Source organism: Artibeus jamaicensis, unplaced genomic scaffold, assembly GCF_021234435.1.
Source record: "Artibeus jamaicensis isolate MK-2021 breed Jamaican fruit bat unplaced genomic scaffold, CSHL_Jam_final contig_233, whole genome shotgun sequence".
Lineage (NCBI taxonomy): Eukaryota > Metazoa > Chordata > Mammalia > Chiroptera > Phyllostomidae > Artibeus > Artibeus jamaicensis.
The window spans coordinates 35536134-35552394 of record NW_026521486.1 but is presented as its reverse complement, the minus strand read 5'-3'; positions in this window follow the sequence as shown (position 1 = coordinate 35552394).

Genomic DNA, 16261 nt, shown 5'->3' with positions numbered 1-16261 from the left:
CAGAAAAATAGGTACTATTTGTTTCAGATTAAAAAACCAAAACTATTATAATTTCCAAATAAGTTTAAATTTACACGGCATATCATTTCTCTAATGCTTAACATTACATTGATTCTCTTATTCAGAAGACAGACATATGAACTGTATTTGTACCCAGCAGCACCCTAACACCCTCTCATAGCAAGAGTTGACTTTGTCAGTCTATTCGTTTTTCATGCTACAAATAAAAGTTTTCCTAAGTTCCTCTCTTTCTCTCTCTCTGATTATTTCATGTTTCCTTTCTCTTTTAAACTTCTCACTTTCAACACAGGATAGTAAGACATAAAAATTCCTGGTCAAGTAGAATAGGGAAACTGAGAAAGATGGCTGAACACAAAGACAAGTAATTTATAGCCAGGTGCAGATTGTCACCAGGACAGACCCCCCTCCCCCTGGCCCCAGGATAACCTCTTCTTCCTTTTCTTCCTTGGCCTTCTTTCCTTGGAGATAACATCCAAGCCTCAGTTGTATTTTAGCTCCAGGCCCAGAAAAGCAGCAAAAGCAGGTGGGCAAGACCAAGACCAGCTGCAGTGACTAATGACCCCTGTGCAATCAGTGGAGACCATGACCCTGAAAGGGCACACCTGGATGGAGGACTGATGCGCCGTCCACTGAAACTCTCCCCTGAGAAGAGGAGGGTTTCCTCTAGGGAGCAGCCCCTGCAGTTCCCTTCTTCTTCCTGCAGTTCTTCCTTTACATGCACATTTCTTCTAAACTCTAGGCAGTATGCATCTGGCAGCTTGTCTCAGTCTAGCCCCCCGAACCCATCCCTAAGTCCCTCTTCTCTCTGACTTCCCAGTGAGCTAAGGCAGTCCAACCTAAGCTCTCCTACTGCTTCTTCTATGTTAAGCCCTTTCTTGTTTCATTGCCCCCAGCTTTAATAAATGTATCTTCATAGTGACCTGGACTCATATTTTGAAATTTTTTTCTACTGGAAGTCAAGAACCCACACACTACAGCTGGCCCGAGGCAGACCCATTCAGGGCCAGGCCCCTGTCTGGGAATACCTTGTCCCATTTCTCTCTCTCCTTCTTTCTAGTTCATTGAGGAAAACAGGAACCAGATGGGTCTCTCTCATCGTCCCATAGGCAATTCTGTGAACATACCCATTTCTGCACCCGTCACCTTCCTCTTTCCTTCTGTTTCAATGAAAGAACTGTGCCTCATTTTTTTAAATTTGCAAAAAGCTTTTTAATGAAGATAAGTAGGAGATATCACAGTGGAGAGTGACAGGGCACATATGAGCAGTATTGTGAGGCAGCATGTTTTTGCTCCCATAAGGAGAGAAAAAAATGATTTCAGAATTCCTGCTGTGCCATCTGAAATTTGGTTGGATTCAGCTGGTGACATTGAGACCATCAGTGCACAAGCATTTATTGTCCTTTTAGCTCATATGCAGTGGACAGTTCTATGTTTAGAGGAGCATGTATTGAAATTCAGGTATGGTGAGCACACCTCGATTCTGCCTTCACCACGGGCACGAGCTTATCTATTTCCTGAGTCTCTCCAGGATTCCTCCCACTATAGATTTTCACATATTTGTATGTTAAACTTTTCACCTCAGAGGAAGTGTTGCCTGTGCTTCTGGCCGAAGAAGTAATTACTGGGCATTGCATGGAGCATAGAACTTTGTCCCATTGTTTAAGAGATGGTGAAGGCATAACTGGCCTTAGAAAGTTAATGTCATTCTACTACCCTTAGGACACAGCTTCTAACAGAACGAACGTGTTGGTCCAATTTTCTGAGAGTTTGTGACGATCTGAATACTGGGAGATAGTGTATTTGACAACACCTTTTCTTTCTCTTTATTGCTCTCCTATCCATCCTCAACTCCTTTGATTCCCCTTTAAGATGATGTTCAATCAGCCTACTACACTTCATGTCTACATCACCACTACAGTTCACACCAATATTACTTTTTACCTGGACTAGTATTACTAAGCCAAAGTAGGGTTCAGATGCCAGCTGATATCCACAGGCCAGATCCAAAGACAAAGGGTGGTGGGGAAGGAAAAAGCTCTTTATTAAAAAGTCTCACAATTTGGGAGGATGGAAAACTACTGGCTCATGGCTCATCTCTCCTGGAAAAACCAGACAAAGCCCATTCCCTCCCCAAAAGACTAAAACTCAAATCAATGCCCAGAAATCCCACTACATCCTCTCTGTCCTTTGGGGTTCGAGGCTGCTAAGTGGCTGGATCTCTGGCTTCAGGCTTCTTCCCAGGGTCTGTGTGCGGGCCGGTGCCACCATTGCCATCATCGCCACCATCGCCATCATCACCACCCAGCTTCCAGGACCTAGCCTGTCCTGCAAATGCTTTGCCCCCACATCTGCGCCAGTGGGCCCCAGAGAAAGAGTGAGTTTCTCCCTTCCCTCAGTTTAAATCTCCCAGTCCAAACTTCCATACACTGTGGGAAGGCCCAGCCCCCTGAGTCAATCATGTTCTTTTCACAGGCTAAACCAATGGAACAGCACCTTCTCCTGCTGCCATGTTGACCTTTACAATACACGTGCGGCTGTGTCCTCCAGGAGTCTCACCTTCAGTTGGGGACCGAAAGCGGGTAGGAGGGTTTTCCCCTTGTCAATCACTCTTGCTAGCCATGCCAATGCTCAGTGCAACAACTTCCTTCTGCCAGGTGTAACCTGCTCTCACTACCCCCCCACCCCACTCCACCCCCTGCCACCCCGCTTGGTTACCCAGGCAATACGAACTGCTTGAGGCGGGGAGGCTTCTCTCTGCTCCCCCCTGGCCAAGCGACCAGTATCAATACTACTCTAGCCTTCTCACTAGCGCCCTTATATCGTTTCTTGTTCTCGAATCCTTTCCCCACACAGCAGTGAAGCAACCTGGTGTCAAATGCTGCTGACCAGGACCAGTAGAACAGAAAGTTGTCTGTTAGACAAACAAGTATAGTGTCTAGGTAGTTGAACATGAGATTCGGAATTCAAACCGGAGTCAAGAACTTGTGAATGGAGGTAGACTGGTAAGAGATCCAATATCTGAGGCCTGGAGTACCCCACTGTTTCCATGTTGGGAACATGAGGAGGATCCAGCAAGGAAGACTGAGGAGTAAGTGGTTAGAGAGGGACCAGGAAGCCAGAAGATGTAGTGTCCTGGAAGTCAGGTGAAGAAAATGTATTAGAGAGGAGGGAGTCATCCACTGGGTGAAAACCTGCTGATAGGGCAAGTAAAATGAAGACAGAAGACCATTGATTTAATCACAGGTGTCTTGCCTATAGGAGTTTCAGTGGTTATGGGGGGCAAAGCCAAAAGATTCAAAAGAAAATAAGACAACAAAAATTGGAGACAGCAAATGTGCACAACTCTGGTCAGGAGATTTTCTGTAAGGGGATTAGCTGCAGTGGGGTGAGGTCATAACAACAAGTGTGGCAAGTGCATTGGCAGGTGCTTGTGGAAGTTCTGTTACAACTGCTTTGATTTTCTCAGTGAAACGGGGAGCGAGGTTATCAGCAGGATGGGAGTAAGGGTTGGGAGGAGCTGTTGGCAGTTGAGGAGGAAGGAGAAAGTATGGAGTCGTCATCTAGAAGAGGGGGAGAGGGGATGCACTAAGAGAATGCGGTGTGATTGTCACACTCCCTAGAGGTCAGGTGATAATGAATTTAGAATGAGACTGGTCAATGCGATTTTGCAATTTTCTCTATTAATATTAGTCAGCAGCACAGACGTAGAGCAAGCTGAGCATTGGCATTAAGCAGTGTTGAGTTTACTAGGTGAATAACACAAGGAGACAGGAGAGGAAGAGAGTTGAGAATAGTGTATGGGAAGTGGTTGTATTGACTCTAATCCAACTGAGAAAGAACAATAGGACATATGAGAGGCAGGTTACTACATAATAGTGGTGGACCAGTGGGGTGATGGGGATTGGAGGTGTTGAGTAGGGTAGTTAGAAAGATAAGAAGCAGATCTTAGTAAGGAAGTAAGCTGCTTGAAACTGATACTGTAGGTTGTAATTATTGGTAATGATAAGATCAATAGCGTGCTCATGGAGTGAGCTGCTGAAGCAGAAAGGAGGCAATGGGGTTAATTAAGTCAGAGGCCAGGATGTGAGAAAGATCATTTATATAGATATTGAAAGTAATATGAGTTATGAACAGAGAAGTGATGGCAAGAGTAATCGTGCGCCAGAAGGTAAATCTGCAAGGAGTTGAGGAGGACGGCTCAGGAGTCCACAGATGACTGTGACAAGGATGATGGGGGTGTATTTATAGTTTGAGGACAGAATATTCAAACCTGGGCACAGCAGCAGGACAGTAAAACTAAAACCATAGTGCTGGACTGTAATAGATCTCATAAAAGGTGGCACTAAGTGCTATAACAACGGTTCTCAAATTTTAGCAAGCATCAGAACAGTTGTTAAATGATTTGTTAAAATCCAGGTTGCTGGGCCTCAGAGTTTCAGATACGGTAAGTCTGGGGTGGGGCCCAGTAAGTTTCACTTCTACCAAGTTCCCAGGTGGCACTAATGCTGACGGACCATGGGCTGCGTTTTGAGAACCGATGTGCTATAAAATTCAGAATAGGGGAGGATTGCTTCTGGCTCCAGAGATCAAGAAAAGTTTGTGGAGAGCATTCTTTATTTCTCTGTATATTCTTTGAAGCAACAGAGTTTGACATAATCTTATACCATATGTTGACTAATAAGTAATTCTTTTTGGGTCACACATTTATTTACTCTTCAAATCAGAGGTACAAAGAAAATGTAGTTCTGTCACCTGTCTAAAGCTTTATTGTATGAAACCAACACATTGTATACCTTAAACACATGTAATGTTATATGTCAATTATATCTCAATAAAGCTAGAAAGGGAAATAAAACTGGACTATCTAAAACCAATCTCATCTCATCAAGGCCCCACCTGCTGGAAGACCAGGAAAAAACAGACTTCACTCCGTTTAAAATTTGATCCAGTTACATAAATTTAAATAACCTCTTTAGGTAATTAAGTAAGCTCTTTTAGGTAAAATGTTTGTTCTTTTAGATTTCATGTGGAGGGATGTGGTTTTGCGACCCTGTGGCTTTGAGCGGATAGTTCCTTGTTCTGTGCTCTGGCTTCTCTGTCCTCTGTGGCAATGTCTCTCGTTTGCCGTGTAGCCGCTTGCTCTGTGGGCATTTGTGGCAGAGGTCCACCCCGTGTGACTCATGGTCGTGTCACTGAGCCTGATCTGAGCCCAGTGGTTCCTCTGAATGGCGTGGTGTTACCTTGCCATACTGTGGTGTTGTGAATCATCTCACCCTTCACCAGAGTGGGAAGGACTTGCTCCATTGCCCCTGCAGCAAATTCTGTTGTGTCTCAGTTCATGTGCCTTCACATTCTCACCCTTGGGACCAGCCATTTGGGTCTCATCTATATCATGTAAGAGAATAAGCAAACTCTGGGGGCCTGGTTTCAAACCTGACTCTTTGCATTTACAGTGGGTGGCCTTTTTTCACTCTGGCCTGGCATCCTGCCTACCTCGTAGGTGTGGGGACTGTCTGAGAGGCAGCCTTCTCCTGGAACCCTAACTGGAAGCAGGATGAGATGCCATTCCAGCCCTCAGCATCACCCTCAGACTGACCTAGGGGCTCTCCTCCGTCCTTCTGTCTTTGCGGCCCCACAGTGAGGCAATCAGGATATGCCACCCTGCCTCCCTCGCCTCCTTCCTTGTACAGTATTTCATTCATTTGAGGATGCTCTCTCCACTCCTCCTTGTATTTTAACATCTTTGAAACTGGATCTTAGAATTCATGTCATGCCCCAGTTTAACTAGGAGAATATTTTCTTTCTCGGTGGAAGAACGGAACACCTTACAATCAATGCTGACTCAGGGTAGGTTCTATAGAACACTCCATCTCTTCATTTCTCCTGTGGCACATTCTCCTACCTCCCACTTGCTCCTCACAGCTGAGTGCACTAATGCCACCAAAGGCAACCCCCTACCCTGTGGCAGATGTTTTTGTTGAATGGGAGATAAAGCATTTAGTAAATTCATTTTCTACCTGCCTGGATTTCTAGCTTACTGTCTTGATCAAGAAGCCCCAGCCAGGCCCTCCTCGCCCTGGTACACTAAGCCTCCAGTGCTTGGTCTCTGAAGTGGATGCAGCACTGAATCTGATGCTGGAGTTGGGAGTAGGGTAGGGAATAAAATGCATCTGTTGAATAGCTGCAAAATGCGATTATCTGTTAAACTCTTAAAATATCATAACAATAAATACTTTTATAAAGGTATTTGCTAATAGGGATAGCATCGATTTCTTGCATAGAGTAGGTTTGAATAAATTTTAATTGTTAATAATAATTAATTTTCTAAAATTGATTGGAAAGTAATATAGATTAAATCACCTTTAAAGATTTTATTTATTTATTTTTAGAGAAAGGGGAAGGGAGGGAGAAAGAGAGGGAGAGAAACATCAATGCTTGAGAGAATCAACAATTGGCTGCCTTTCACATGACCCCAACTGGGGACCTGGCTCGTATAACATAGGCGTGCACCCTGACTGGGAATCTAACGGGCAACCTTCTGATTTGCTGGGAAGACGCCCAACCCACTGAGCCACATGGGTCAGGGCTACACCATCTTTAAATTCACTTTTTTTTATGATTTAAGTAAGCATTTGAGAAACAGAGCACATAAACATTTATTCATGATGGAAATATGTTAATTATCCATTGTTTAGGAAGAAAAGCTGGTTTCCCAATGACTTAGATAGGTTTACTTTATTTTTTGAAAACATATTTTTTATATAAATATACATGAATTATAAATGCTATCAAGATATATCCAAATGATTAGGACATTTTTCTCTGGAAGAATATTGGGTGGTTCTTTTCCTACTGTCAATCTTATTTTCTACTATAAGCGTGATTGATTTGCATATTATTTTTTTTATTAGGCAAAGTCTTTTTTACTGTTATTAGGATTACTGTTATTAGGATTAATAAGGAAAGCTAGATCTGTATATGACACAATACTCTGAGAAGAGAATGAGATGGTTAGAATTTAATTCCTGATTTATGGATAAGTCACCGAATTTATTTGGTCCTTCGTTTTTGTTCATTTGTAAAATGGGAAAAAATGCTCTTCATGTACCTATGAAGATATTATCCAGTCTATTCTTTTTGCAAGATCAATAGGAAAATTGAGTTCAAAACGAAGCAAGAAAATAGGCCAGACACAGACACCTAAGCTTAAACTCAAGTGTGTAGGGCTCTTTCCCAGAGCACACGTCGCCCAGAGAACTGTTTCAGTTCTGCCCCCATTTTGTCTCGTTAGTAAACACCAACAAAATTAAATGTGTGAACTTCTTCACCTATAAAATCTGAAGGAAATTAAAATATTAACTGAAAATTATATGTAGAAATCATCGCCTTATTAGTGCTACCTTTGGGATATTAAAGTAATTAATACTGTTGACTCAGTCATTTCTCATAAGGAGCATGAATAATATGAGCTCATGATCCTTGATTCCGTTCACTTCTCCGAGGCGCGCCCTTCACTCCTGTGATATAGCTTGAATTGTGTGTTATAAATTATGTCAAGCAAACTGATGAATAAGGAATTTCCTGTGCATCTGGAACAGGCCGAGTCCCAGTAAGGTCAAAGAACTTTCATTTTAAGGGCCATAGTGCTTTGTAGAAACTGGCCGAGAATAGAGATTTCATCCTTACACAATTGTCACAGTTTATGTGGGAATTTTCTTCAGATCCCACAAAGTTTAATATAACCTTTGGAATGTTTACTAAAGAGAGAATGGATGCATTTTCTGCTAATAAAATCCGATTTGAGATATTCCTGTAACTCAGAATAAAGATGAAAACTCTGAAGGTAGACAAGTATGTAGCTAGAAGCTATTGGGTACTTCTTATTTATTTATTTTTGTATTTTTAATTTTTTGGATTTTTTAAAAAAACTTTATTTCACATTTTTAAAATTGTTCAAGTTCGTTTGTCTCCATTTTCCCCTATCACCACCCCCAGGCATCCCCACTTCCCACCCTTCCTCCTTCCCCCTTAGGCTTTGTCCATGTGTCCTTTATATTGGGTATTTTTATTATAAATTAGAGGATTGATTAAAAACTGAGAAAAAGCAACCTTTTAAAAATTTTCCCAAAATGGTACCAAAGAAACAAATTCTGAAAATGTAATAACATACATCGTAGTTTTGTTTGCATTTACTGATATATTCCATATTTTCAGGCCTATGATTTTTTAACATTTTCTCCCTTTTTTCAATGTGCCTATTTAAGTGAACATAGCTCACTTGGAAATAAAAGTAATTCTGAAAATTATTAAAAGTGTTAAACTGTGTCATAAATGATTAAGTCATTCTGAGCAGTCCTCGTATAAATGGTTAGACCAAGAGAATTTTGTTATGACCAAGAGAATCAGTTGTTGGACCAAAAGAATCAGTTGTTAATATTCAGACACTGAAGTCTTTATGCTACAAGCAGACTACATTGTTCAGAGTGACTGCGGTATGGAGGATTTTTCCTTCCTGGCCTTCATTGAAGTGTTAGTACAGGGTAGCTGAAAACTGCCAATGAGCAATAGGTAATTGATGATATGTGATGTTGCTTGATTTGATAATCACCACAGTTTCCTGCTTTGCTTTGCCTTTGCAAACATGTCTTATCATTGACAATAATACCCACTACACAACAGCGCACGACCAATTAGGGTATCCTCAGCTGCAATTTTTTCAAATGTAACGTAAATCCAAAATACACTGTAGATTTGATCAAAATTGATGCACAAGTATTTTTATTAGTCATTTGGGAACACTCTGTATCCTAGAAGCGATCAAAAGCTTGAGAAAACAGCCCTGGCTGGTGTGGCTCAGTGGATTGAGAGCAGGCCTGTGAACCAGAGGATGGTGGTTTGATTTCCAGTCAGGGCACATGCCTGGGTTGCAGGCCAGTTCCCTGCAGGGGACACCTGAGAGGCAACCATGCATTGATGTTTCTCTCCCACTCTTTCTCCTCCCCCCCCAAAAAAAAGCTTGAGAAAACAAAATCAGAAAATCTCAGTGTTCAGTTGTTTATTATACATGGGAGACAATTATTTTCAACCAAAATGCATCTTTTTATTCCTCGCAAGTCAGTCACTGAAAGCATCTGTAGCACGGATGTTCTAACACCCAAATAAAGAAGCAGACGCATGCTGGTGGGTTAGCTGATCCTGGAGCGTGGACTCTTCTCCTCCCCGGCCACCACCTCATTCCGGGTTGCATCCCAGGGGCCGTGTTCTGCAGGGCCCTCCTCATTCCCCCTCCCCATCCGGCCTTCTACTCTTTCCCTTCCTCTGCTTTCCATTCCTTTTGCTTCTTTTCTCTTTCTATACATTTTAAGTTTGTGTAACTTAAAGAAAATTGCTATCTTTTCCTTCTTTAAAATCCATAAAACACATTTGCAAGTGTCAAGATACACTACCAACTAATACTGGATTATAAGAAATTCACACACACAGGCTGAAAACATCATGCATTTAATTTAGTTGAGAATAAATTATGGAAACAAATAATAAAACATGTTTGGCTTTTATAAGTAGAAAATACTGTTCCTGCTGATGCTAGATTTTATTAGCTGTTTTGGTGAGCTAATACTTTCATGTACTTTGTGTGAAAATACTTTGTACTTTGCGTGAATGTACTTTGTGTGTACAAATATTTCATATCCATTATTTGTCATACAAACTACTGAAATCTGTCTATTCTACCCTTGAGAGACTTCATATTCAGTAATTAGCTTAAAGATGTAAGTTTTTAAAAATTTTTTGTATGTATGTGCTATTATACTTCCTGTTCATGGGTGACAGTATATGGTTTGATTTTTTTCCCCTCAAAACACTGATTTTATAAACTCTCATCCCCCCACCAGATGCTTTCTTAATAATATACCTGACCACACAGCCTTAACAGAGGAAGAGGGTAGTCCAAGAAATTCAGGAGCTTAACTTTTATTGTGAAGTTGAAATACAGTTAAGTTGTTCAGAAAATAAAGAAGAAAACACCAAGTGGTGGAGATTTTGCCTGCCTAGCAGTGGGTGTATCTCCTCTGTTCTTCTCTGTTTCCGAAGCCTCATCCCTTTAAAAGTAGAAGGGCGTGGCGCTTCTTCATGAGATTCTCAAGCTTAAAGGGTCCTTCAGTTTCACCTTAACTCTAATTTTAGAAAGCTATCTTCAAGCTTGATGCAACTGGACCACATAATTCATAAAACATTTAAATTTTTCCTTAATACCTACTTAATTTTACACCACTTTCCAAAATATGCTGTCATTTTCTAAAGGATATTTAGGTCAGAATTCTTGAGGGCAGAAACTGTTTTTGTCACTCTTAAAAATTTACCGCTTATTATGGTTCTTAGCACATAGGAGCAGCTCTATGAATATTTGCTGAATGAATGAAGTGACTGCCAGCATGTCACATTAACTTCAAATAAACTGTTATCTTTCAAGCATTTACAATGTTTACATCTACTCACTTTGTAAGAACAGTGTCAGGTGGCTGACAACACAATTAATGTTATGTGTCCAAACCCTGTGTCTTATTGGACGACAAGGTGGCCTAGTCGTGGATGGGAAGAACAGAGGGAGAAAATGAAGACTGATGCTTTCATCTGGTAGGTCGAAGAAATGGGTGGAAATTTAGAAGTGGAGCAACATGAAAGCATCCAATGTGATACAAACTCCAACAGGGCTCTTGGGAAAGACTGAAAGCTACATCAGAAATAAACAGGAATGGTGCCTGGTGGCTGACGCCCCCGGATGGGTGGGCTGTGTTTAGCAATGGCTGAGAGTAGAAAAAAAAGTTTTTTTTTTTTTGTCCAAGAATAGGGCTAACAGTAAGAAAATCTGTGAAGGAAACAATAAGGTAGATAAACACTAAGTTGGAAGAATATAGTAATGAATAAAATATCAGATGATTCAAACTCTAAGAATGCAAAGTAAGGCTAATGTAGATTTGAAGTATAGCTGCTGAAAAACCAATATGGTATACATTTTCACGGGTGTGAGTATAGCTGTGAATTACAGGAGATTGTACAGATTAAGAAAGCTTAGAATCAGAGATATGGACAATTATGGAACAACTCTAGGGATATGGGAGTGAAGGAATCGTGACCTGTGAGTAAAAGCGTCTCAGAAGCAAACAGAGCAGGTATTACTAGTTTATTTTCTTAAACTTGCTGGACTGCTCCCTATCTATCTTCTGCTTCCACCCACGATCATCTACACATTCTTTTAGAGACTCTGAAACGGTCTACAAGGAAGTGAGCACACAGTCAAGGCTGGTGTTGTATTATCTTATTTTACATACAGACATGGGTAGGAAGTGATGTGGGAGGCAGGTGTCCATCCTTTCAGGGAAATGAAAGTCCTTGTGACATACCTGTGATGAGTGCAGTACTTGAAGGTAAACTGAGTTTTTTCTAGTGTAATCCTACTTCAGTAGGAAAATTACCAAAGATTTATACAACAGTATTAAGGCATTCTGGAGAGGAGATGTGGTCTGATTTGGGAGAATTCATGGAAGCTGAGTTGAGGTCCACTATTTGAACATCTGTATAAAGCTCAGATTGAAAAGAGGTTAGTGCTTTCTCTCTCTATTGGTACTTCTGCATCATTTATTGCAAGGTTTGTTCGACAGCAGGCTGCTCCAGTTTGATAAGCAGAGATTGTAACGGAGAACAGGACCAAATCCTTGCTTAGCCTAAGGCCCATGACTAAAGGGAAAATGATAATAAGTTTAGTTGCAACACTTTCTTGGAACATAGGTACCTAGAAATCTAAACAGCGGACTCCAAACACTGATAAGGTTGCCATGGAGAACTACATTCCAATGTTAAATCTGTTTCTGCCAAGAAGGGCGGATTTGAATTCTACAGGCTTCTTGAATTTTCACCTAGCCCTTTTATCTGCTGTGATGTTCTGAGAGATATTGGGAGATGCCGGCCCAGCGAAACCCGACCAGAATGCCATAAAGCTGTACACGCTCTGCTTATGGTTTCCACACTAAAAACATGATCCACATTTTATGAAAATAGATATTAGTAGAAAAAGATCAATGAAAACACCAAAATCAAAAGTTTCCTGGCATATCTTCTGCACGACTGAATCTGGTGATTCGGTCTGTTTCCACTGCTCTGTCTTCATGCTACTGTGGCAGCTCAGAGTTAGTTAAAAAAAAACGTTCTCCTAATTTCTTCAGAAATTTTTCCACAGAAAAGCAAATGTCATTTACTGCTTTCCTTTTAAAAATAATATATACTCTTCAAAAGGTTAGGAAAGTAGAAAAGATTATTTCTAGTTGTATCTTGCAAGTTTTTATTTCTGGTATGTTTTCCCCTACATTTTAGTGACTCTACTCAGTAGAGCTTTTATCTTGCTTTTTAAGTTGGTTTCAGGTGTACAGTGCAGTGGCGGTCGTGTTTTATACTCTGCAGAGTGCTCCTCCCCGCTATTTCCAGTCCCCACCGGCCACTGCACCGTTATTGCAGGGTTGCTGACTGTGTTCCCTGTGCTGCCCTTTGCATCCCCATTGCCATTTTGTGACGGCCAATTTGTACACTTCTCAATCCCTTTACCTTTTTCACTCAGTCTCCACACTCCCCTCCATGCTGGCAACCATCAGTCTGTTCTCTGTATCCATGAGCCTGTTTCAATTTTATTCATTTATTTTGTTCTTTCAATTCCACATATAGGTGAAATCATATGGTATTTGTCTTCTGACTAATGTATTTCACTTGGCACAATATCCTCTAGGTCAATCCGTGCTGTCGCAAATGGTCAGATTACATTCTTTTCTATGACTGAATAATATTCCATTTTATGTACTACAGCTTTTTTATCCACTCATCTGTTGATGGGCACTTGGGTTGTTGCCATATCTTGGCTATTGTAAATAATGCTGCAATGAACATAAAGGTGCGTATATTCTTTCAAATTAGTGTTCTGGATTTTTTGGATTTAAACCCGGAAGTGGAATCACTGAGTCCTAAAGCAGATCCATTTTTAATTTTTTGAGGTATCTATGCTGTTTTCCACAGTGGCTGCACCAGTCTGCCTTCCCACCAACAGTGCACAAGGGCTCCCCTCCCTCCATGTTCTGACCAGCACTTGTTGTTTGTTGTATTATTACATATTCTTAATAAAGCTCATAGGCTGCATACCATGTCAGCTACTATAGTTGATATCAGTAATATGCTATTGTTCTATATTTATTTTGATTCCAATGTTTACTTTTACTAATACTACAATAAACATAACTGTGAAAAATAAATATAATTGCAAATAAAGGTTTTTTATATATAGAATTATTTCCTTCAGCTGTATCACATAGTTTCATATCACCATGTAAAGTGGTTCTACAAGATCTGAGACTGTTTTTTTCACTATCAGCTCTGGTTAATCTGACTTAAAGTTTGCTAATCTGACACATGAGCAAAGATACCTCACTATTATATTATTTCAGTTTCTTGCCTATAATAAAGCTTTTGCTTATAATATTTGTTGCCAATAGTTTTCTCATTTTGGTTTCCTTTTAAATTGTATTTATTAGAATTTTAATGTTAAAGTTTTAAATTGTTTGAATTTACTTGCTATTTTGCTTTGCTTTCATAATAATGAATATGTATTTCTAAGCTAAGAAAGCTGTTATTCACAAAGTGTTGAATATCAAACTTCATTTTAATATTGAATAATAATATATTCACCTGAATTTATTTATTTATTTCTTTATTGTTAAAATATTTTATTTATTTTTAGAGAGAGAGGAAGGAGAAAGAGTGGGAGAGAAACATCAACATTCGGTTGCCTCTCATGTGTCCCCCATGGGGGACCCGGCCTGCAACCCAGGCATATGCCCTGACTGGGAATCGAACCAGTGACCCTTTGCTTCACAGACCCATGCTCAGTCCACTGAGCTACACCAGCCAGGGCTGAATTTATTTTTATCTTAAGATACCATGTGATATCCTAAAACTGTGCTCACCTGGTATTCTCCATATAAGTAAATAATAATCTATTTGATGCGTCCTTTGTCATATATCGAGTCTTATAAATCATTGGGCCTGAATCTGTGGTGTTGTGCCTACCCATACAAGTGGCTGGTTCAGCCTGACCCCTGACCCCTTAAGATGCGTTGTGACACTACAGGTACAGATCGCACATTTCCAGGGGCCTTCCTAAGGAGGCCCGAGTTTCTGACCTCTGTGAGGCTGCCACCTTGGTGCTTTCCTAGCATTTAAGTAAACACCAGCACCTTTTTCCCCTCAGTCCTTCAGATATGTACTTGGTCTACATAGCACTAAATGACTGGAAGGTAGAAAAGCCCAGGGGAAGCAGGCCCGTCCCCAGAGCACTTGCCCCAAGCGGAGCATGAAAGGGAAGTAGGAATAGGATTCAAGAGTATTTCCTGAATGACTTCAGTACCCGGTGTGGGTGTGAGGGGAGATGCAAGAGAAGTTCAGGACAGAGTTCTTGCCTTGAACAAAACCATGTTTTGGTTCGGTAATGAGGGTCGGTGTGCATGTACGTCTGAAATAACACACGCAAGTGAGCCCACAGTGTGGCAGTTGATACCGTGTACAGAAAAAAAAGGAAACCGAGGCAAACTTGGAGAATGGGTTGGGGGTGACAAAAAGGACTTCAGGAAGCACTCTTCGGGCACATCATTGCAGGTTTTGCCCTTTTCTGAGTAGTAGTGCTATTTTCTCTTTTCTCCCCATGTGCCTTATTGGGTGACCTTTGGTATGTTCCTTCACTTCTCTAACCCTCAGTTTCTTTAGCTACAAAATGGGGCTAACAATAGTGATGATCTCATGGGGGTTATTAGATAATGTATGAAGAGTGCTCAGCAGATGAAACTTACTAAAGTATGTGAGTCTCCTTCATCACAGTCCATCTCTCTTCCCTCTACCAAGAAAATAAGTTAGAAGAATTCAATAACCACGATTTCACTCGTGTAGGTTATAAAACTGAAAGTGACCAATGAATAAACAAGAAAAACAAATAAACAAAAACTCATAGACGCAGACAACAATATGCTGGTTACTCTGAGAGAAGGGAGTTGGGGCATATTGAGGAATAAAGGGGGTTAAATATATGGTGATAGATGATTTGACTTTGGGTGGTGGGCACACAATGCAATATACAGATAATATATCATAAATTTGTACACTTGTAACCTATATGATTTATTAACTAATGTCACTCCAATAAATTTAATTAAAAATAATTATTCTCATGTCTTTCCCATTGGCATTTACCAGTTATTGACTCTGGCCTTAGCAGTCTGTTTCCATTCATTAAAAGAAGTAAGCTTTTCAGAGTGGTCCAGAATACTGGGACATCTTGGAAGCTGGTAGATTTTGAGAAATCTCTCTTAATTTGAATTTTAGGGACCAAACTGTCCAAGCTCCCCTGCTTATGGTCGCTGGAAGTCTGTAAGTGGTGGCTGGTCAAGTCCTGTGTTATGTCTTCCCACTGTCATCCAGGGGACCACAGGCATGACAGTGTTCTTTGGTGTCAGATGGCAGTTTTTTCTGTGGGTTTTATCAGCTCTCTTCTGGGAAGAGATAAAAGCTGTCGGCTGGTGGAACAAGAGTTCCTGTGTGACATACTGGGTGGTCTTGCAAACCAGGCTGGACGTTTAGTCACTTTGTGTTCTTGTCTCAAAATTTGTTTCCTCAGTTATGTCTGATATTTCCTTGTTAAAGATTAAACTTTGTTCTCGTATAGACATTTAAAAAATTCAAGTACCTTTCACAGAGCTCAAAATTGCAATGACTATGCAGTGTGAACTACTGTTTACCGAAGGGACTGATGTGTAAATGAAAGAGTTGTTGATGTGGTGTCAGGGAGACGGGCCGCGTGCTGGCTTCATCACTCGTGTGCCTTCTTACACAGGTTACACCATCTTTCATGTGTGTGCTTTTTCATGACCCTCCGTATTACTTTTCTCTCAGATGATGATATTCATATAAGTGGCTAACATTTATTCAGTACTTACTTTGTTCTAGATGACATGCCAAGCCCTTTAAACGCATTTTCTAATTTAGACCTCACGAGGACCATAGGAAGTAGACGCCATTATTGTCCTCATTTTACATGTAAGGGAAATGAGGCCTCAGAAGTTAAGTATTTCAGTACTTCCTGGCAGTGGGTAAATTAGTGTGTTAGTAATGTAAACCAGTTCTATGCAATGCTTTTATTCTTAAGTATTCTGGT